Consider the following 22,841-nt stretch of genomic DNA (forward strand, 5'->3'; position numbering starts at 1 on the left):
CCACACTCCAGATGAATTTAACCACAAGTGCTTCAACTAAATCTATCCTTGACTGATACCAAAGGTCTTATTAATTAGCATCCTAAATGTTAGAAGTGAGTTTTCACTGGTGAAATAATTGGTGTTCAAGATTTGTAGATTGGCTAAAATATTTTAGAGACATTTCTCAATCTTACATGAAGAAGACATATAAACTCTAGTGAGACTTTTACCCTCCAACTTTCAAAATGGTGTCTGTGGCTCGACTCCAATATGGTCCTACCTCCATCCACTAAGTTAGATGACTCTGGTTGCCTGATGATTCTAGGAAGCTAACTGAATCCTTCCTCAAGAATGTTGTGTGTATTTCAAGAGAATTTATCATGCAAAGAATGGTGGGAACACACTGAAGGACAGAGAGCAGGGACATTATCAAGCATAGAGGTTAACTGAATGTTTTTGAGCTTATTCACTGATAAATGCTTATCTAATAAACGTTTTTTTGTGGGATAGAATTTAGTACTAGATTCACTTTCATTGCAGCAAGGTTTGGGGGAGGTAGTTTATACTGATCTACCTCTAATTATGCATAAAATATTTGCTTACTGGACAACTCCAATGTGTTCCCTTGGAACTTAGATTCTATTAAACAAACCTAGTAGTTTGTACTTAACCAAACTGGCCTGAGTTGTTCACATTGACCTACTATACCCTTCCAAGCCAGAGAGAGATACATCCCAGCAGAGAGTTTGTTTAGGCACCAACACTTATCATAAAATACATTCTCTGTTTCCTCTCTTCCTGGATTTTATCAGAAAAATAGTTTCTATGAGAGACAAATACAAGAATGCACTTTTGAACATTCATATTTTAAGGCTTCTAGGCTTTTTCCAAATACCTCTTGAGAAGATCTTGCTTTCACACTTGTGTTCTGATCACATGTCTTCCCTCTCCCCCGTGAGAGCTGCTACCCAATGATACAACTTTGTAATGCTGTGATAGCAAAAGATGTTGCATATAAATAAATGAGGTGCTGCCAAAGGGACACAGAAGTGTCAGTTCACTAAGCAAACCCCTCTAATTGCAATTCAACAAAGTGAGTGCTGTGGAAAAGATAACGGAAAAATACGTGGGTATTTAGAGGAGGGAGTTAGTGCCTTGAGCTGAGGATGATTGGGGAGTGGCTTAATGAAGTAGGTGGCATTTGAGTTGGTTCTTAAAGAGTGGCTAGGGTTTGGATATACACCTACATCTGTTCTCCCTTATGAAAAATAAAGGTTAAGACACAGAGTTGTCAATCTGATTTCTTTTTTTTCAAAAGGATCATTTGATATAGTCACATATAAAATAGAGTGACTGCTCATTTCTCTATGGGGGGGAATCTCTTGTGACAATCAGGTTGGTGGGGAGAGATATGGATGGGATTATAGTACAGTTGTTTAGGCTACGGGACATAAGACGAAGCTGGCCAAATAAGGTCGTGTGGGAAAAAAGTAATTAAAGAGGATGAGAAGCAATTTTAGTTGCATATTAGCATGGGGGATATTTTTGTAAAAATGAGATTTGCTAATAAATAAGGAAGGGTGAAAAATTAATAAAGCTTTGATAAGTGGCTGAGGCATTACACCCTCTTTCTCTGTTCATCTCTAATAAGACTAATTGAAAGGAGAAATCTGTAAAATTAAGAAAAATTGCAAAAGGGGCATAGTAATGAGTCTCTTTCGCTTAGTTTTTGTAGTAGTGTAAGTTGGTAAAACCTTTTTTGAAGAGAAATTTGGCAGTGTATCAATCAGGTTATTCCACAGTAACTAGCAGCCCAAATGACGGTGCTTAAAACAACAAAGATTCATTTCTCACTCACTCTGTGTGTTCATGGTGGTTCAGCTGAGACTCTGTCCCACGCTGTTCTCACTACAGGACTCAGGCTGGTGGAGCAGCCACTATCTGGAATACTTCTGGTCACTGTGGCAGAAGAGAAAGAAGGCTCTGGAAGGCTTCAAACTGTCAATAAAATGGCGATGACATACGCCTCTTGTACTCACAGCTTACTGACCAAGTCACATAGCCCTTCTACTGGCAAAGGGACCAGGAGATGCAGCCCCATGAGGCCTTGGAAGGCAGAAAGCTGGAAATACTCCAGGAGCTGAACAGATGACTTCCCTGGGCCATAAGTATTAAAATTAAAAATGGCTATACCTATGGACACAGCAACTTCATCTTTGAGAGTTCAATCTCTGAAAACGCTCCCATAAACACCCAAACTTGTATGTGCAAGGATGTTCCTTCCAGCATAGAAAACCTCACTGAAAGCCTAAACAACCATCAAGAGCTGAATGATTAAAAAGATGCTCAGCATCACTAACTATTAGAGAAACGCAAATCAAAACTACAGTGATGTATCTATCACCTCACACCCGTGAGAATGGCCATCATTAAAAAGTCTACAAACAATAAATGTGGGAGAGAGTATGGAGAAAAAAGAACCCTCCTACACTGCTTGTGGGAATGGAAATTGGTGCAGCCACTATGGAGAACAGTATGGAGGTTCCTTAAAAAACCAAAAATAGAGTTACCATATGACCCAGGATTCCCACTTTTGGGTATATGTCTGGATAAAACTATAACTCAAAAAGATACATGCACTGCAATGTTCATAGCAGCACTATTCACAATAGCCAAAACATGGACACAACCTAAATGTCCATTGACATATGACTGGATAAAGAAGATGTGGTATATTTATACAATGGAATACAATTCAGCCATAAAAAGGAATGAAATAATGCCATTTGCAGCAACGTGGATGAATCAAGAGATTATCATATTAAGTGAAGTAAGCCAGACAGAGAAAGACAAATATCAAAATGTGGACTCTAAAAAAATGACACAAATGTACTTATTTACAAACCAGAAATAGGTTCACAGACATAGAAGACAAACTCTAGTTACCAAAGGGGAAAGAGGTGGGGAAGAGGGACAAATTGGGAACTTGGGATTAACATATACACACAACTACATATAAAATGAACAACAACTACATACTATATAGCAAAGGGAACTATATTCAATATCTTGCAACCTATAATGGAAAAGAATCCAAAAAAGAATATATATATATATACACATATATATATACACACACATATATATAATTGAATCACTTTGCTGTACACTCGGAACTAATACAACATTGTAAATCAACTATACTTCAATTAAAAATCCAGACCCAGGACCAACAAAAAGTTCTTATTCTGGCACTGAGAATAATAAAAAAAAAAAGAGTAGAATGATTAAACAAATAATGGAATGTCAGTGCATTGATATTCTATAAAGTTATTAAAAAGATTTAGATGTCCCAGATAAATTGTGACTAAAATTTTAAGGCTTATGTGCATAGAATGATACCATTCATATTAAAAAGTAGGCATTATGTTAAAAAATTATGACTACATTTGCAGAGGTGAAATAATGTAAGGCTGTTGATAATAATGATACTAACATACCTATTGTCTCTTGAGCATTTACTATGGTCAGGGTTAAATGCTTTATAAGCTCTATAAGCATGATTCACAGCTGTGGTGACAGGAATTATCACTCCCATTTTGCAGATGAAGACCTTAAGGCTTGTCCACGTTCACACTGATAAGCAGGTCTGAAGCTAGGGCCCTAGTCTGAGAATAATGGCCGCTTCTGGGGTCAGGGTTTACTGGCAGCACGAAAAGGGAAGAAACTGTATAGCCTTTTTTATGGAGTTTAATAAAATCTTACATTTGTTTTTCTTACAAGACTGTGCTCCTTTTGCAAAAAAATTTTTAAAATATACCTTTTTGAAAAAAACATGAAGTGATGCAAACAAAGAGAAAAAAATAGAAAATTGTTCAGACAGGATGAAGATAGCCATGTATATAAATAGAAACTGAGGATCCTTGGGGGGAAAGAAATCTACAAATGTACCAAACACCCATCCAAGTTTGTGAGTTACAGTAAAGGTGGGAAGGAAATCTTGTATCAAACTGACTGAATGTATAAAACACAGACAGGGTGAGGAACCTAGTGAGAGATGCTGGGAGTAGGGGTCTCTCAGCAAAGAAGGGCAGCCTGGCAAATGGATGTTGAGTTTCTGACAGCCTCCTGGAGGGAACTGTGAAGGCTGTCTTGACAATTCTGCAAACACTGAGGACGATGGATCTCTGAAAACAAGCAGCAGGGTTCATATGGAATAACTCATGTTGGGCAATTTGACAGTTCTTTAAAAACAGAATTATTATGTTAGTGAATAAAAGAGCCATTATGATCCTTTGCATTTGGAGCTCAGCAGGACTGTCTCAAGAACCCCTCCCATATAATTTTTTCAAATGGGCTTCTGCTGGGGACATGGGCATGGACTCAGAGACAGGTAGAAGATAGCTGTTTACATACTCAAGGATGCAAAGATGCATGTACAAGGCTGTTCACCACAGCCATAGGGAAAAACTGGAAACAATCTAAATGTCACCATTGGGGGAATCTGTTAAAAGCATTTTGGAGTGTATGGAGTAGTACATGGAATGCAATATTACGTAGCTGTTTAAATCAGGGGTTGACAATTTACAGCTCGTGGGCCAAAATCTGTCCCCTGAGTTAAGAAAGATTTTTATAGTTTTAAATGGTTTTAAAAATTCAGTGAAGAAGAATATTTCACCACACATGAAAATTGTATGAAATTCACATTCCTGTGTTCATACATGGTTTTTTGAAACACAGCCACACCGATTCATCGATGTATTGTCAATGACTGTTCACCCTACAGTGCCGGGTTGAGTACAGTAGTTATTTTCATCCCCTGTCCCTTCTGAAGTGTCTGTGCTTTCCTTCCTATCTGGGATTTTTTGCTCAGCTTTCTTTGACATGGTTTAGTTTTTATTTGCTTTGTTTTGTGTTTTCATTTGTTTCTGTCTCTGCCTTTCAGTTGTTGTAGATCATTCATTATTCCAAAAGCAAAAGCGAAGTTAAGTTTTTTACATTAGTTCAGTAATACATAATGATTACTTAAAAAAAAAAATCAAACAGTATGTAAGTATATAAGATGTTGATGTCAGCTTCTGCCCCTGGAATGGAAACTCCCCTAGAACAGTGACTACATGCTCATCCCCCAGCAGGTCGCACAGGGCCTGGCACATAGTCATCCCTCGATATTAAGTCTTTTTAATGAATTACAGCATGAATGAATGAATGAATCATAGTTTTATATGCATATAAATGGGATCATATGCAACACATATAACAACACAACACAAAGCTTCTTTGACCTGTGATTTAAAAAGCTTGAACTTCAGACAGTAATATTTTCTGTGTAAGCTTTTAAAATTATTTTTGGGGGTTATAGCTTGTTTTACTTTGTGCTATAAAATTAACAATATTAAATGACTTATATTCTTAGAATATATGGAGTATCTTTTCTTGCCAGATCAATGCCTTTTTATTGTTGCATTTCCATTTTACGTTTCTGGTCCCAGCATCAGTCCCTTGTTCCCATGACCTGTTTGTATGCTGTCTCAATAAAACTTGCATCAGCCAGTGGTGGTGTGGCAAAAAAAAAAAGTCTGTACTGTCCTTTTTCCTTTGTGATGATATGTGGGGTACATCAATATGCTGAGATTAAATTGGATGTGCAATGAGAGAGAGCATTTTCCTTTTTTCTTGGCAACAGCATACACTCCTCTCTGCATGGGAGCTGAGGCCCTTGTAGTAACTTGCCTCTGCACAGCTCAAAGGTAGCCTCAGGCAGGCAGAGTGGATCACAGTCATGAAGCATTTAGTTAATCTGTTATGGGGGCGACACACAGGCAGAGACACAGGAGAATCCGCATGGAGCATTTCCTGGGCCCTCTTACCAAGGGAAGTAATTGCATTTTTGTGCTGTGAGCACTGGCCTTGTTGCTCTTTCCCCTGCCCATTCTCCCTTCTTCTTTCTATTTTCTGACTTGCGACTCTGCTGTCCCTTTCTATCCTTTGCTTTTTCCTAAAATGCTGTGCATGTAGGTGAGTCCGTAACGCTGTGCATCGTGTCTCTTCAGACTTAGATTTATGGATTGTGCTAGGCAAGTCTGATTAGCCCTATTTTATAGACAAGTAAATCGAGGCAAAGAGAAGGTAAATAACCTGCCCAAGGGGAATGTCTGGCTCCCAAAGCATGTTCTAACCACTCTGCTAGGCTGCTTGTCCAGCACACACAACTTTTGCCTCCCATCATAATGCTGTTCTCTGCTAGATGACTAGGGCTTTACTGGCCTCTGTATCCCCAGTGCCCAGCATAGAGCCTGTTCCCAGGAGCAGACAATCTGTTGGTCAGTTAAAAAGATGTTCTAAAAACAAACTTTATGATGCCTCTCCAAAGTTCCATGTGTAGCTACTTTGTAAGCTCTTTCATACAATGCTGTCAGCAGGGGACGAGGTGTATCTGGTTAGACTTTTTTTGAACAGTGACTTAACAATACAGAGCAAAATGTTTTTACCATTGTGCAAAAGCAATTTTACTTCTAGGAATCTGTCTTAAGGAAATAATCACAGATATGTACGTAAAAAAATGTATACATAATGATGTTCATTGCAGTATTATTTATAATCATGAAAAATGGCAACAGTCTAAATAACTAACCATAAAGAATTGGTTAAATAGATTATGATACATTTCTATGAGGGAATATTATGCAGCCAGGAAAAAACATAGTGGGCTAATGGAGAGAAGATACAAATGTTACTCCAGAGGTATAAACAGAAAGCTTCAATTGTGCTTGTGATGATTAATTGCTTAAGCTGGGTGGTGGATTTAGGGTGTTTTTGATATTATTCTTTATAGCTCTTCAAATATCTGAAATATTGAATAGTTAACTGAAAAAATAAATTTAAAAAAATTTTGCTTAGAATTTTTAATAATGTGGAATAATCACAAAATATTATGTTTAAACAAACAGGCTATAGCAAATAATACTAATATAATTCCAACTTTCTAAACCAGTGCATAGGACTGGTTATAAAAGAAACATACTAAACTTTTAATTGTGTCTATTTTTGGGCAGTGTGATTATAGGTAATTTCTGTTTCTACAAATGAACCAGTATTCTTTTAATAAAAGAAATAAAAATAATACTTTTACATTTGTGAGCTCTAATTTATGGCTATTTTCTACTTTATGTCTAGCTTCCTATGTAAGAAACTTTAGCATGAGTTCCAGTTTGTCTTTTTCTTTGCATTCACAGTCCAGTTTTTGCTAGATTTTACTATTTTTTCTTTCACACTTCCTCAATCTTTTCCTTTGTCTACAGTCATTCTCTGTGAGACTCTAGATTTGATTTTTGTTACGTGTCTAAAGCAGAGGATCTTTGGGCTACCTACACTGTGGTCCAGTGGTGTTGAAAACCCCTGAATGTTTTCTTTTAAGAATTCTGGGCTTCACTTTTAAGCTTAAGGACAGAGATCACAGGGTCTGGCAATAAATTACTTTGTGAGGAGTCAAGGATGGTGATGAGCTGCAAATCGACTTTATAACTTCACACTATGAGGCACGTGGGGGTACTCACTAGTTCCATTTCATCACTTCAAGGACATTAAATATTAATGGACTTGTGTACCTCACTGCGGTGTGAATGCATCAAGAAGCAGAGTCTGCACACCGGGATGAGTTCAAGGAGGCAACTCTGACCTGTCTTCTCTGAGCCTTCTCTCTGTGATTTGTTCTGAAGGAGAACTGGCTTGAAGCACTGGATGGCCATGCTGGGGCTAGTGACCTTGGCCTGGTAGGAAAGTATTCTCGATCCTCAAAGAAAGCACAACTGGAAGAAAGGCATCAGGTGATAGGGGAGGCCAGTCACTCACACAGAATGAAACGGTTTCCTGAAGAGAGAGAAACAGCAGGAGTCAAGTTCATCCGGAACATTTCAGCATATGTTCTGAATTTGAAAACATTGTGCAATAGGAAGACAAGGAAACAAGACTTTGCCGCAGAGCTTAGGAAACGTGTGGGAAAGTGTTTGCAGCAGGATTCAATTATAAGAGCTTCCTGTCCTTTCCTCATGCCTGTGTCCCTTTTCTTCCCAGACCAGAAAGAGTCATTTAGGAAGTTCCAGATGGGTAGATGAACAACCACATCAGATATTTATGGGGGTCAGTGTATTACTGAAGATTTTTTGTTGTTGCAAGTGATGGGAACCCAATTCAAAAATAACTAAGCAAAACCAAAAAGGGCTTTGGTGGCTGGTGTCATTGAAAAGCCCAGTGGGTAGCACTACCTCGGTCATGGCCGGATTCAAAGGCTCGCACATTGATATTAGGTTGTCTTCCTCAGTCTCCTGGCTCTGCTTTCCTTTGAGTTGATTTGATTCTTAAATTGGCTCTCCCTTAATGTTGGCAAAAATGGACTGGATCTAACTAGCTTAACAAACTCAGCTGAAAGCACCTTCTTCTCAATGGCTCTAACAAAAGCATAGGTTGTAAGTGTCACTTACATCATATGCCTATCTCAGAGCCATCACTGTGGCCAGGGAGATTGCCTGCCCTGACCAGCCAGGCCTGGGTTCTGTGCCCATTCCTGGAGCTAAGGAGGTGGTGTTAACCCCAATGAAACTATACAGACAATGATAGGGAAATGGAGGTCTCCCGGAGGCGTGCTGGGATGTCATCCTCAGAGAAGGGGAATAATACTGATGCTGGCCAGTCAAAAGCTTCAGAGGTTCACTCCCTACCAGAAGTTCATTCTTCTGAACATCAAGATAGCTGCAGTATCCAGAACTAGTTTGTTAACAACAGTACATAATGCCAAATTACAAAAGATTGCCTCCGTTGGGAAAAAAGAGGTCACAGTCCTGATTCTTTTCTGCTACGATTTGTTCTGCAACGACTAACTCTTTGGCCAGAAATCTGTGACCAGGGGCTTATTACCATAGAAACTTCCTTTGAGGGAACAATTAGCATCTATTGTTATCATTGGAATGTCATCATTTCATCAGGAGTTGCTAATAACGCTACTCTTTTGGTTTTCCATGCTTTCCTATGGATCGTCACATGGCGATTGGTTCCCTGAGGTCAGGGCCCACATCAGCCCACTACCAGGCAGCTAATTAGTGGCTTGTCAGGTGCCCACTTGGTTCTAATAACTCTTCCTCCATATTTTTGGGATAATAGAGGTTCCTGAGGTGCACAAACAGAGAAAAGCTAGAGAGAGTGATTCAGAGTCTGCCAGCCCAAGAACAGCATTTTGGGACTCTAACTTAATAGTGAACAGGGTAAAAAATACATATATAATCATCATCATCATCATCATCCTTATTATAGACAAAGACTACAAAAGGAGGATATTAAAATATTGTGGACACCGGGTCTCCTTTTGCTTCTTAAAAGATCCCACAAGTTTACTCATGTGGGAATGATGGCTAGAGAGAGCTAGTACTGGTCACACGCCCTTTCTCAAAAATGGCCAAGTAGGAAAGTACTGAAAATTCAGGGCAGTGTTCCTCACAGGCTGGCCTTTGGCTCTCTTGCCCGAGGTTATCATGAAATATTGCTTTGGTTGCAAACATCAGATACTGACCAGCTAACTTGAGCAGAAAGGTATTTATTTGTTCAAAAGATATTTGGGCAAGGATGAGGGACAAGGTGGGTACCAGGGAAACTCTTGGGTTAAGAAGCAATAAGCACACAGTTGCCCCATGGATAGAACGGGACATCACTGTTGAGCTGCATCATTTCCATTTTGTCTTCACTCAAAATTCAACGTCTTAGGAGAGGACACGTGATCGGCTAACCTTAGTTTACCAGACAATTCCTTGGCAAAACCAATCCACAGGAAAGGGGGTTTGGCTTCTACGGAGATGAGTGTCTGGATTTGCTCTCCCATCAGGACCAAGCCCAGAGGAGGAGAGGAAATTCTCTCAAATACATTTGGGTTGGTTTTAGGTCAGAAAATGGATAGTGGGCAATGCAAAGTAATAATAATAGTTTCTCTACCTAGGATGCTTGTCAAAAATACCAGTGCTGGGTTCAAAACCCATCTTATTGAATCAAAGCCTCAGAATATGAAGCCCTGTAATTTTTGTTTTTAACAAGCTCCCCAGGTGTGATTTATGTACACCCAAAGTGGAGAACCACTGAACAGTGTGCAGAGGAATATGTGCATATACACACATCTGAAAAAACTGTAGCAACTGGTGAAGCATCAGCACAAATGGGTAGGCAGAAAAGAAAAGACTGGTGCGGTTAGTAACCAAAATTCTAAATATGGACTTCCCCTCCCCTCTAGAATTTGTTAGAGTACATGAAGGACCTACTCTTGGTGAACATTTAAGGATTGCAGAAATTCCTTGAATATTTGGCATGCAGTGCCTGCCATCAATCCATGACATTACAGAATAGACTCATTGAGGGTTAGGCTTGGAAGGGGTTTTACACTCATTTACTATTCACTTACAGTCACAACCTCCATATTCAGTCATTGAAAAGGTAGTAAAGTTGAGTGGTTAAGAGCCTGAGTTCTGCACTCAGACAGAACTGGCTTCAAATTCTATTTAGTTACTAGTTTGGTGATCACGCACAAGCTACTTAACATCTCTGTTTCATTTTCCTCATGTGTAAAATGAGACTTGTAATACCAACCTCACATGGTTGTTCTGAGAATTAAAAGGAATAATGAATGTGAAATTCTTAGCATAGTTCCTAACTTAATATTACCTATTATGATTAAATAACTAAGTATTTATGGATTTCCTACAGGGATGACCAAGAGAAAGATGTTCACTCTCACAGAGTCTAAGGAAGGAAGGAGAAGGCCACTTTGTGGTCTGTAAAGAGCCCACCAGAATGGGAGATGGAGAGTCTTCCCATTGGTCTTCCTCCTTCTTCTTTCCCTTCATTGGACCCTTCAGGGCCCTGGCATCATGTCCCTGAGCTTCTGAGTGCTTTTCCAGCTCCAGTCTTGTAATAATGGTATGTTCTTCCCGTGCCCCGAGTGAGGGAGCTTTCTGTTTCTTCATGTTCACCAAGAGGGGCACCTCTAAGAAAGTCAGATCCTTCTGTTTTCCACACTGATATCTCCTCTAAAAACATCTACCCTTTTTATTCTATTTGAGTAGAGGCTATCTCCCACCAAAACTGAGTAGGGGAGAAAAGAAAAGGGTGAGGGGGTAGGAAAATCACATCAGGACCCAGACACTTGAAAGGTATTCCTCCACCTGTGTAGCATTAAAGGATTTACTAGTCAGTTGTAATAGGAATGGTTACTAGCTAATAAAAATAATAATGTAAATTCGTACTATATGTTGGAGAGGATGTGGAACAACCAGAACTCACAGACATTGCTGGTGGGGATGTAAAATGGTACAACTTTGGAAAGCAGTTTGGCTGTTTCTCAAAAAGCAAACAAACAAACAAAAAACATACCACACAATTCAGCCAGTGAACTCCTAGGTATCTGGGCAAGAGAAATGAAAGCATACATCCATACAAACACTTATAGGAATGTTTACCATGGATTTATATTTATAGTAGCTCAAAACTGGAAACAACCCACATGCCCATTAACAGATGAATGGCTAAGCAAATTCTGTTATATCTATGTAATATAATGGAATACTATTCAGCAATAAAAAGGAGTGAACTATGAATCACACACAATGTGAGTAAAAGAAGCCATCCAGAAGGAGTACATACTGTATGATTCCATTTATATAATGTTGTCAAAAAATGTAAACTAACAGTGATAGGATGTGATAATCTGCCTAAGAATGGAGGTATAGGGCCTAATGAAGAGGCACAAGGAGAACTTTGAGGGCAATGAAAATACCTATCTTTATTGTGTTGATGGTTTCACAAGTGAATACTTACATCAAACTGGATCAAAGTGTACACTTTAAACATACACGATTTAGCGTATTTCAAATTATATCAATAACAAAGTTGTTGTCTTTAATAAAAAAAGAATATTGGATTAAAAATCGGAAGGCAAGGGTGCCAGTTCTGGCTCCTATACAAAGTCTGTGTGTGCCCTTGGACAAGTCTTTTTTACTTTAATGTGTCTTCATTCTTTCATTTTTAAATTGAATGTGATAGATCAGCTTATGTCTAGGGTCTCACCCGGTGGGAAAATTCTGATTGTTGAATGGCCTTTTCACCAATAGATAAATCCATCAAGGTATCAGTTCCTTCACTTGATTTTCTAACTCTGTGTTAATTTTTAATTGATTTATTGAATTCTCAGATCTCAAACACAGCAGACCAATAGAATGAATTTTTTCAAGCTTTGAAAAGAGACTGATAGAAGCCCAAAGGCTTCATGCTAAGTCTGTTATCAGTGCCTGCAGATTTATAAGTGATTCTCAGATGAAGAATGTCGGTTAATGATGATTCTTGAGGGTGAGAATCATAAGAGAAATACGATCACATTTCCTTAACACCAGCTTAACAGATTATAGAGTTACTGGACCAGCTTACACACTGTGCCCACTACAAAATCTTAACGGTACTCTTCCGTGCAGCTAACATCTCTCCCTTGCAATCCAGAAGTACTTTGCCTCCATTCTTATTGTACTAGTGTGACTTTGGGGAGATTATATAACCTCTCCATACTTCTCATCTATAAAATGTTAAAATAACAAAGCTACTGTGAGGATTAATGGAGATATTGCACGCAAAATATTTTAGAATAGTTCCTGGCACAACATTAATCCCCAAATAAATGTTAATCATATTTTTAAGTTAATAATATCACCGGGTAATAGAGTTATTTAAGTACGTTTTTCATCTTGAGGGAGCAGCAACTGCTTCAGATTCATTTTGTCCCTCAGGCTGCGCACACAGTAGGTGATCAATGAATGTTGTTTGGATTAAGGCACAAATGATGACTAATGGCAAATATGGGGACTCAGGATGTTAATTTCTTCATTGGACACACAGCCTCTGTATGAATCTTGCTGATTGCAAAGGAAATGTCACCAACTGTCAGAGATACAGCAACACATTGCTCAAGCATATGTGCCAGGGAAGCCAGAAACTTGTTATTGTATGTGTGAGAAATCTACAACCAACACAGTCAAAGAAACGCTTGTGGACTCTTCACTGGACTCTAACAATGTATTTATATACATTTCATTCTTTTGTGAGTTTACAAGGATCCTTTATTACTGTGCTTCTTGGGAGCAAGGTCATGGGGCAGAATTACAACCCCAGCTTGGTGGTGCCCCCCAACCTCCTCCTCACTTGTTCTCTGGGGGCTTTTTTCTTCCCCCAGCCTTGAATCATTCACTTTGGAAGCAGCAACAAAGACTTTAACACTCAGAGAAAGAGGCTTCTGACTCAGAGAAAGAGGCTTCTGGCTCAAAGATTTTAGATGCATGTTTATGGAGTGAGTTTCTCCACTCCCCAGAACTTAGTAAGTCTCTGGCTAGGTATGAGGGAAAAGGAGAAGGGGGGCTCCATTCAGACTGGAAGCTGACTCAATTCCAAGGTCATTTTTGGTGCTATTCAGGGGAAACCACCAACTGCCAGTGGCCAGCCCACCTGCCACTGTGTCCAGCTTGAAGTGACAGCAGTGGGTGCCCTGAAGACTCTGGCTGGTTCTGTTCACCAGTGTCCACCAATCCATTGCTTAGAGGCAACCTCCATGCTTGTGCTCTAGAAGTCCCTTCAAACACTCAAACAAAGGATATGAGATATGGACCCGTTATGGCCTGATGATGGTACATTCCTAAAGCTTTGATCAAGGTGGGACAGAAGAGAACCTGCTGGAATTTACCTATGAACCATGGCACCTGTGAACAATGCATCTTCTTTTTCAGTAGTGAGTAGAGTCAGAAGCATACTCTAGAATCAGACAGCATGGGCTCTAGTCCTAATTCTGTCCTAATTCCATGATTTTCTAGCTGTGTGACCCATGGTACACTTCTCAACCCATGTTGTCATCTTTTCAATGACAATTTATATTCCTGAGTTGTAAGCAACAGAAACTGATTCTAACTTAAACAAAAAATAGTTTATTGTAAAGATAGTAGAAACTCATGGATGTGAAGGCAGCATGCATGCGCTGTCAAGCAGAGGGAAGTCCAAATGGCTTCCCGGCCATAGGAGTCTAGTTAGAATGCGGCCCCTTACAGTCTCATTCTCTCTCTGTCCAATGTTCAGATTCTTGGCCTAGAAGACTAAGTTACATCTTGACACTTGGCTGGGGAGAGTGGAACCTTTGTCCAACAGTCCCAACCAGAGAGTGGCTCTGGGAAAATAATTTCTCAGGGGAAAATAGATTGAGAATTGTGGATTCTGGGCAGTCCTTAAACAAAAACTGCCCATTATACTAACTTGTATGATTTTTGTGACATTAAAATAGGTAATGCATGTAAAGCTCTTAGCACAGTGCTTGGAATGAGAACAGACACTCAATAAATGTTAGCTGTTGATCCACTGGAGGGTAAATTCCATGAGGCCAGATACAGTGTCTCTGTATGTCTACCACTGCTGGGCAATATTAATGAGTCACTAAATAGTCGTTGAATGAGTGAATATCAGTATGTGATGAATGTGTCTTATTGTATGTTTATAAAGTACATAGTGAGTATATCCAAAACCAGATGCAAAATGTGAAAAGTCGGATTTATCATTTCTCTTGTTTTGTTTCAGTGATCAGGAAACACTTAGGCTAAACAGTCCCTATCCTTGACTTCTGAAGTAAATCCCACAATGATAATTTCCAGATATTTTAACATCAGCGCTTCTAATTACCCCTGGAAGTACCTGGCTGGTCCTGCAGATGGTGATGTGCTGTACAGATTCAGTGACCTCTAGGTGAGTCATTTCCTAGAATAAGATAGAATCTCTTGAGTGATCTTAGCACCTTATTCTTTGAGAGTCATTATTATTGTTGTTTTTACTATAAAGGAGTCAGGCCATGGTTATTGTGTTTATTCTTTATAGTGACCTAACATTTGTGGTCTTTAGGTACTTGAGTTGTGATCTTTAATAATATTTAGTTGTTGGGCTTATGTTCTTAAGGGGGATTTTTTGGTACCATTCATTCATTCATTCTTTCATTCATCAAACAGGTATTTATTGAGTGTCCCCTTTGTGACAGGGACAGTGCTAAAGGCCAGAGATTCATATGGTCAACAAAAGTAAACATACTCCGATCTCTGTGAAACAAAGCATTTGGGGGTGGAGACTGACATATATCAAATGCTCACAAATGTATGTAAAACCATCTGTTATGAGTGTTATTATGAAGAGGTAGGTGTTGTTTATAAAGGGTCTTGTCCAGACATCAGGAAAGTCTTCCCCCATTAAGTGTTGTCTGAGTTGAGAAGTGATGGACGACCTGGCATTAACTAGGCAAAAAAAGACAGTGAAGAGAGTTTCAGGAAGCATGAGAGGAAAGTCCACTGAGGGCAGAAAGAACTTGGTGAAGACAGGATGAGGAAAGGCCAGTGTGGCTGGAGAACTGGTTTGGGTGTCAAATTACACTGGGTCTTGCAAGTCATGATAAGAACTTTGGTGAGCAATGGATTTGAATCATGGACAGGACCCAACACCACCTGGATTTAAAAGACTACTGAAAAGGGATTAGAGGGAGTTGGGGAGATGGCAACACTCCAGTATAATTGTGACTCAAAAGTCTGCAGAGAAATGTCTTGGGTTGGTGTGTGTAGCAGATGACAACTGTGGTGAGAACTGTTCCACCAGGCATGTTGTCTCCCATCTATTACCAACATTTGCTAACTGACAACTCAAACACTGTTTAATGCTGGCCTCTACAGAGCCCTCATTAGCAACTAGAATTCTACGTCATGTCTCAAATAGATCACAGTGACTCCCATAAAAAGAAATGTGAAAGAAAAAAAAGATGTAAGACAGATGATAGTTTAATCATCTTTGCTCCAGCTAGATTTTATCCTTCCCATGTTCATTAAAAAAAATAGTTATAATCTTTCTGCTAATCTTCCCTTTAGTTATTTTTCATTCATTTACTCACCCAACAGTTTTATGTTTACTATGCCCACTCTTGTGCTAGGTGTCGGTGAATCAAAGACGAATTAAAGAGTCTCTTCCTTCTTTCAGAGAGAGCACATTCTAACAGGAGAGGATCGAAATGTAAACAATGAATGAATACACTATGATGGATTTTATGACAGACACATGTATAAAATGATGTGTGAGTCTTGGGAAAGGAGTGGTGACTATGTCCACAGGCGTGACAGGGGAAGCTTTGCTAAGGGTGTAATTTTTGGCTTAGTTACATAGCTGATTGCTATTATTTAAGAAAAAGAAAATCTAGTGTGTTGGAGGAAGGAAAATATTGTAGGTTAAGCATTAAGTATGTAAGATGAATCTGGTTAGCAGGTATATAAAGATATCATGTATACTTTGAATATATGCCAGGAACTATTTCGTATGTTAACACTGGTCAAAATATAATGTTCTAACCCTGTGTTTGTCCAGTCTGGTAGTCACCAGCCACATGTGGCTATTTATATCTACACTTAAATTAATTAAAATTAAAAAATCAGTTTCTCAATAATACTAGCCACATTCAAAGGTTCAATGGCCACATGTGGCTAGTGGATACTTTGTTGGACGGTGCAGATACAGAGTTTTTCATCATTGCAGCAAGTTCTATTAGAAAGTGCTGTCCTAACAAACCTAACTGGCTTTAGGAGAACATGAATTTATCAGAGTAGTTGGAGGAAGACCTCAGTAAGGGTAAGAGAAGAGGCTGCAGGGGGTTCAGATTCTTGTGATCACAAGGGTGAGGTGAGCCAGCTGGAGATAAACCAAATGAAGTAGAGGTTTGGCTGAGACCCTTCTGATTGTCCTGGCTGAAGGGGTTTTCATCTCATATTAATGACACTATGAGGAGAAAAGCGATGTGCAAATAGAAAGCAGGAATTGTGGGTGGTCTGGCTGGTTTCACTGTGTAGGAAAGCCGGGGAGAAACGGGAGGGTTGTGTTCCAGAGGAATAAGGATGAAATGTCAAGGGGACAGTGAGGCTGTAAACAGAATGGTTGAACCTAGCCCTGAGCTTGAGAATTTACCAGGTATTACAGACCTGGTGTGATTCTGCTGATACAGTAGTAGCTTGTGAAAATCAAGTAAGTGGTGGTAAACCCATATTGTCTTGCCTGTTGACCTGGCAGCCTTTGCCCAGAGGAAATCGAACTGCGCGAGTCAGCAGCACTCCTTCTCTGGGAATTGACTTGGGCAACTAAATTTGTCAGCTTGTGTCTTAGTACTTCCCACCTTTTACTACCAATAAAGAGGGTTCCAGCCTACCCAAAGGTGTTGAATTGGGAGGAAGAGAAAAATTATCATGGGGAAGAGAAAAGGGTGGCTTGGAAGCGCATTGATGCAGCAGGAAAAACTTGTTCAAATGCACGAAGGAGGAAAACGAATGGCGTGGGTGGCTGAAACAAACGTAATATGAAGATTGTACTGGTAATGAGGCCAGACTGCCAAGGGTCTGCTGAAATATCATGATAATGGGAGGCCCAGTGGAAAGATGGAAAGATCCTGATCTTTGGAGCCAGAGCTCCTCCAACCCACTGGCTCTGTGATTCTGGGCGAGTTATTTTTTGTGCTTTAGTTTCCTCATAATTATACCCTGTAAGTAGGAGCTTCCTCTTGAAATGAGTATCAACGTTTTAACCATTATAATTTAGATGTGCCAGAAAATAGCTTCTTTATTTCCCACAACTAATCAAAATTCTCGAGTGCCCATTCCCTTAACCTTGCTTAGACATTTGGATAGACCTTCAGTTCTGATCTCAAAGGGTTGCCTCTCTTTCTCCTTCTCCCAAGCTGGTGCCTGTGTCTATGTATTACATGCAGTGTCATGGACTGGCACCTGGAATGCAAATCCACAAGACTGGTCCTTCCAGGTCTTTGCGTGGTTCATGACAATATCCTTGGTCCCACTTGGTAATTGTCATTGAAGTTTAGAGATGGTAAAATTGTGGTCTTACTTTCTTGGTTAGTTTTCTTTGGTGTGTTTTCCTCCCTTCTCATGCTGATGTGGGCCTTCCTGCTGCAGATCCCTTGAATCTCAGCTCCTCCTGCATCTGAGACCAAGCCCTGGTTGCCCACTCCTAGCCTCTACTATGAAGTCACCTCTCATCGGACTGCTGGCCCTCAACCCTGAACAGTTATCTTTCAGTATTTCCCACCAGGTGCGTGTGGAAACATCTGTATTCCTCCCATGCTACCTCTGCTGAGAAGATGCCATACATCCTTTTCCTCCACTGCTGCACCTTTGTCAGAGCACTGGAAGTTATCTTCCAGAATTGCAGGTGGAAAATAGGTCCCAAATCCCTGAAACTTTCATCTCCCACCTAATGCTATCTGGCATTTTTACTGCCTTTCTCCCAATCCACCCAAGCTCTTGACCCTGAAGGGAAGTCCCTCTTGTGCCTGACCACTAGCCTCCTTTCCTCTTTCTCCATGTTTCCCCCGAGTCCCCTTACCATGCTAACACCCTCACTGCCTGTCTGGGCAGCTGGGAAATTTCCTTATGTCATATCCTGATTTCCAGGTTCCTCTGGCTTGTGGTAAAAAGGTCCATTCAGATCTTAAAGTCTTACTTTTAATATGTTAAAAGGAGATTTTAGAATTGCTTTTTCTTTCTCAACTCAGTCTGGCTTCCAAAATCATTGTTTCACTGGTGCGTCATGTCCTAAAGAAATGGTGATTAATGGAAACACCAACAGATGAAGTTGGGGGATGTAAGAATCTTAACTGGCAAAGAATGTAGAAACAGATCATTCGCTGGAGCAGTGTTTGTCACTGCGTACTCTCAGAGGGACAACTTCTCAGGTCCCTCAAGTTCTTCATAAGAACCTACAGCAGTGAATGCTGTTACCTGTGCTGAGTGAAGAGTCTGCCACGTGTGAGATGTTCCTTTGCCATTGTAATTTTTTTTCTAACTCCTCTAACTTCTTTTCCAGCCAGGCTTATCTGGAGATTCTGGCCCACCAGGTGTGCCATATATATTGGTGTAATATTGTCCCAACTCTTTATTTAGTGTTCGTTGTAAGCCTGAATGAAGTAAAGGCCAATTTCCAAAAGGACCCACCCATCAGCCTCTGAGATCCACTCTTGTAGCATGAGACTCCAAACTCGAATTTTATGGTCATAGCTGAGCAATATTTTTTCTTGTTTTAGCACAGAGTTTCTCAGTCTCGGTACTATTCACATTTTGGGCAAGGTAATTTTTTTGTCATGGCTATCCTGTGCACTATAGAATATTAAACAGCACCCCTGGACTCTATCACTAGAGTCACAGTTATGACGATCAAAAATGTCGTTGGCCAGTACCAAATGTCCCCTGCGGGATCAACTGTGCCTGGCTGAAAAACCACTGCTCTGCTGTGTACCTGCTCTACTCAGGAAAAGCTGAAACCATTTACTCAAGAGATACAATGTCACAGGGCACATCACATCAGGGAAATTTTTAAAAATCTTTGTTTAATAACTTATAGAATGTTTTAGTTGTTATGCTATTAAATGAAATATTTTTAAATGCCCAGCATATAGTTTTTCTTGATGATTATTATAAGGATTTTGAACTTAATCCAGTAGCGAAGTGGTTTGCCCCTGAAGATTTTTAAAACATAAACTGACAATGTCAGATTTATGTTTTAGAAAGGTATCTCTGATGGCTCTGTGGAGGACTGATCCAAGGAGATAATGTTGGTGACAGCAAGATTAGTTAGAGTTTAGAAAGAGAATTCTGATTTTCCCCAACACTGATAGAAGAGTCTGGGCTGGCAATGTATATCTATACTGGCTGATGCTAAGCTAATTAGCTGCAATCAAGGAGTTCAGACATTCTCTCTAGAAAGACTGGGAAGCCAATGGATGGATCTCCAGTAAAACAGGTTTGGTTGTAAGACGTTGTAGTATACAAAGTTGTAATGTAAAAAGCCTTCTATTTTTAACCCCGTAGGTGGACCGGACTCCAATCATAAACATTTCAAGTGTGTTAATGTTATAAAAATCCATTTCTTGAAGATAGCTTTTTGCAGATATAGCAACATCATTCACAATACCCAGAAGTCTCCTCTTTGTTAGAATGGAGTAACTCATTGGTAAAATCATTTTGAAAATTCCCAGGGAGAAATGATGAATTGTTCGTGGTCAGCTTTAGCACTGGTATCCTCTCCTGTTTCATAATTTACCTGCTTTAACATAAGGCTTGGCTCCTAAGCATCCTAAGACATAATTCCATTTTGCTGCCTTGTACATTTGGTATATGTTGCATGCTAAGTGGATGAGAAATGGCCAGGGTTGCTGCAAATATGAATTTAGAACTTGAATGGCACGTGGATCAGTAATCTGTCTTGAAGAGAGGGAGTAGCAAGCTGCTGAGTTCTGGAAGGAGCCCAATTATGGGCTAAAACTTGTGCATGCTTTTGCTTCCATTTGAACTGGTAACATTTAGAAGACTAGCTGCTTATCAACCATCAGCGGTTGACAGACACCGCAGTGCCATGCTCTCATTAACTTTTGCAGGTGTGGCTTACAGTAAAGGACATTCTACACTTCCTTTCTTCTTTTGTGTTAGGAAATTGGAGGGATTATTTTTTCCCTCAGTCTCTTTCCAACCTGCAGTCTTTTTTTACTCTCCCCTCAATAATTAGAAAAAATGAGCTTTTATGATAAATTTGCTCTTAACTTAACTTGATGAATGTTCCCCTACAGATTGCAATGTTAAATGTCTCCCTAAAAATCAGTTAAAGTCTTTGAAAAGTTTTGGTGTGCTGAGAGAAATGCTTGAAAGAAAAATCCCCAGCATTTTCCTCCAGAGGTGGATGTTTATGGAGCTCCCTCTTCCTTTATGTGTTTTGTTTAGGCTTTGCTTATGCTGTGCTGATTTGCCAATTAGGATTTTCTTTTAAATTTAAGCCCAAACTAGCTACTGATATCCTGCTGCTCAAACCATATAGTTCCTCTGATTCAACACCAGACAATCCCTCTCAATATAAAAGTCATGTCTATAATCCGTTGGCAGGCCACCTAAAGTGGCCTTTTGATATTTCCGAGTTGTTTCATTGTACAGTTCCAGCCTGTAGCTTTATAAAACACTAGTTTCATAGCAGTTGTAATTACCAAGTCCATTTTTCTCATACACGAGGCCAAGGTTTTCTGAAACTTGTTGCTTTCCCCAAATTAACAGGCTCCCTTTCTCCTCCAGTTCTCACTCTTTGACTCTCTTCCACGTCATGCCCTCAGGTGGGGAATGTATTGGAAACTCCACCAGAGTAGAAGAACTTTCCTCTCAAGGAGAAAATTAGGCTCAGGCCTGCTTAAAAAGAGAGCAGGACAGATGGCATTTGCATTCCAGAGTGATGATGATGATGATGGTGGTGCTGCTGTTAATATAATACAGCTAGTATTTGTCGAGAGCTTATCACGCACTATGCTCGATGCTAGGTGCTTCACATGCACTATCTTACTGAATCACCACCACAACGGTACAAAAGCACTACTGCTATTCCCATCGTACAGATGAAGGAGACAAGAGAAGCTATGAATTAATGGTAATTATAAATAAAGAGAAGAAATCCAAGTTTTCCGGGATGTTAATGGTCAAAGGCAATACCCTAGTGACATTGATTCATTCATTTATTTATTAATAAAATTTTAACTGTTACCTATATCCTGGGCCCTAAGCTGAGTGCTAGGCTCTAACACTCTCCAAGGTAGTCCTTACTGTGCCTAAAGTGATGGTTATTTTAGATACTCATCAAAACCCTGCAATATACAGAAATTCTCTGCTGACATGTAAATGAAGATTTGCCATGTTGGAAGGCTGGTGACTTGAAAATCTAACAGATACAAGTCCCTTGTAGGATGCTGAACCAAGCAGGGAAGAAATTTTGCCCTCTTACTAATAGTATTTAATCCATTAAAAAATTATAATTATCTGTCAGTCATAATAAAACATTTTAGATAAATTTAACATAAAAAGTGAAAATCCTTAGTCCCATTTATTCATTTCTATTGATGTGATTGGATCTTTCCTTTTAAAAGTATCAAAATCTTTTTTTTTAAAACCAGTGAATTCTGTTTTGCATACAATATGTCCCTCTAAGTTTTAAGTTTTATGCATATTTTGAGCTGTTTAAGAATGGATTCATTTAATCCTGAAATATTAGGATGAGGGGGACACTGAATTCTAGATGAGACAAAAGAATATCTATTTTTTTTTCACATGAGTACTATACTAAACGGAACCTATTTTCTGAGGAATGGCAAAACACAAACACTTAGATTGCTTCTTTTTTTTTTTAACAGGCTTCATTCAAACACTTAAATTGCTTTAAAAAAGGCTACATCAAAGTTTATAAATATCAGCTAAGTAAAATCGCCCTTTGAATTTGATGTCAGGAAGGCTGTGCTCTCTTGGGGCTGTTTAATAGTCATCATTCATTGAACAAATACTGTATGTAAGCACGTGCCATGCAATTGTTTAAAATTATGTACATGCTTTCATCCAAGCTCCCTTATCAATAGTGTTACGGAAATGAAAGAGGTATAATAGTAGAGGTTAAGGATAATTTCTTTCCCCTTTAATATAAAATAAAAAAAGAAAAACACAGGTGAAGTTATTAATACAGATATGAGTATGCTCATTGCAGTGTTGTTTCCACTGGCTGAAAATCAGAAACAACCCAAATGTCCCACAATAGGAAATTTGTTAAGTAAGTGGTCATATTAATCAGAATTCTCTCTCTCTATTTTTTTATATATAGGTACATAAGAGGAGATTTATTATGGGAATTGGCTCACAAGATTATGGAGGCTGAGGAGTTCCACAACATAACATCTCAAGCTGGAGAACCAAGAAAGCTGGTGG

Source organism: Camelus dromedarius, chromosome 17 (genome assembly GCF_036321535.1).
Source record: "Camelus dromedarius isolate mCamDro1 chromosome 17, mCamDro1.pat, whole genome shotgun sequence".
NCBI classification, from domain to species: domain Eukaryota; kingdom Metazoa; phylum Chordata; class Mammalia; order Artiodactyla; family Camelidae; genus Camelus; species Camelus dromedarius.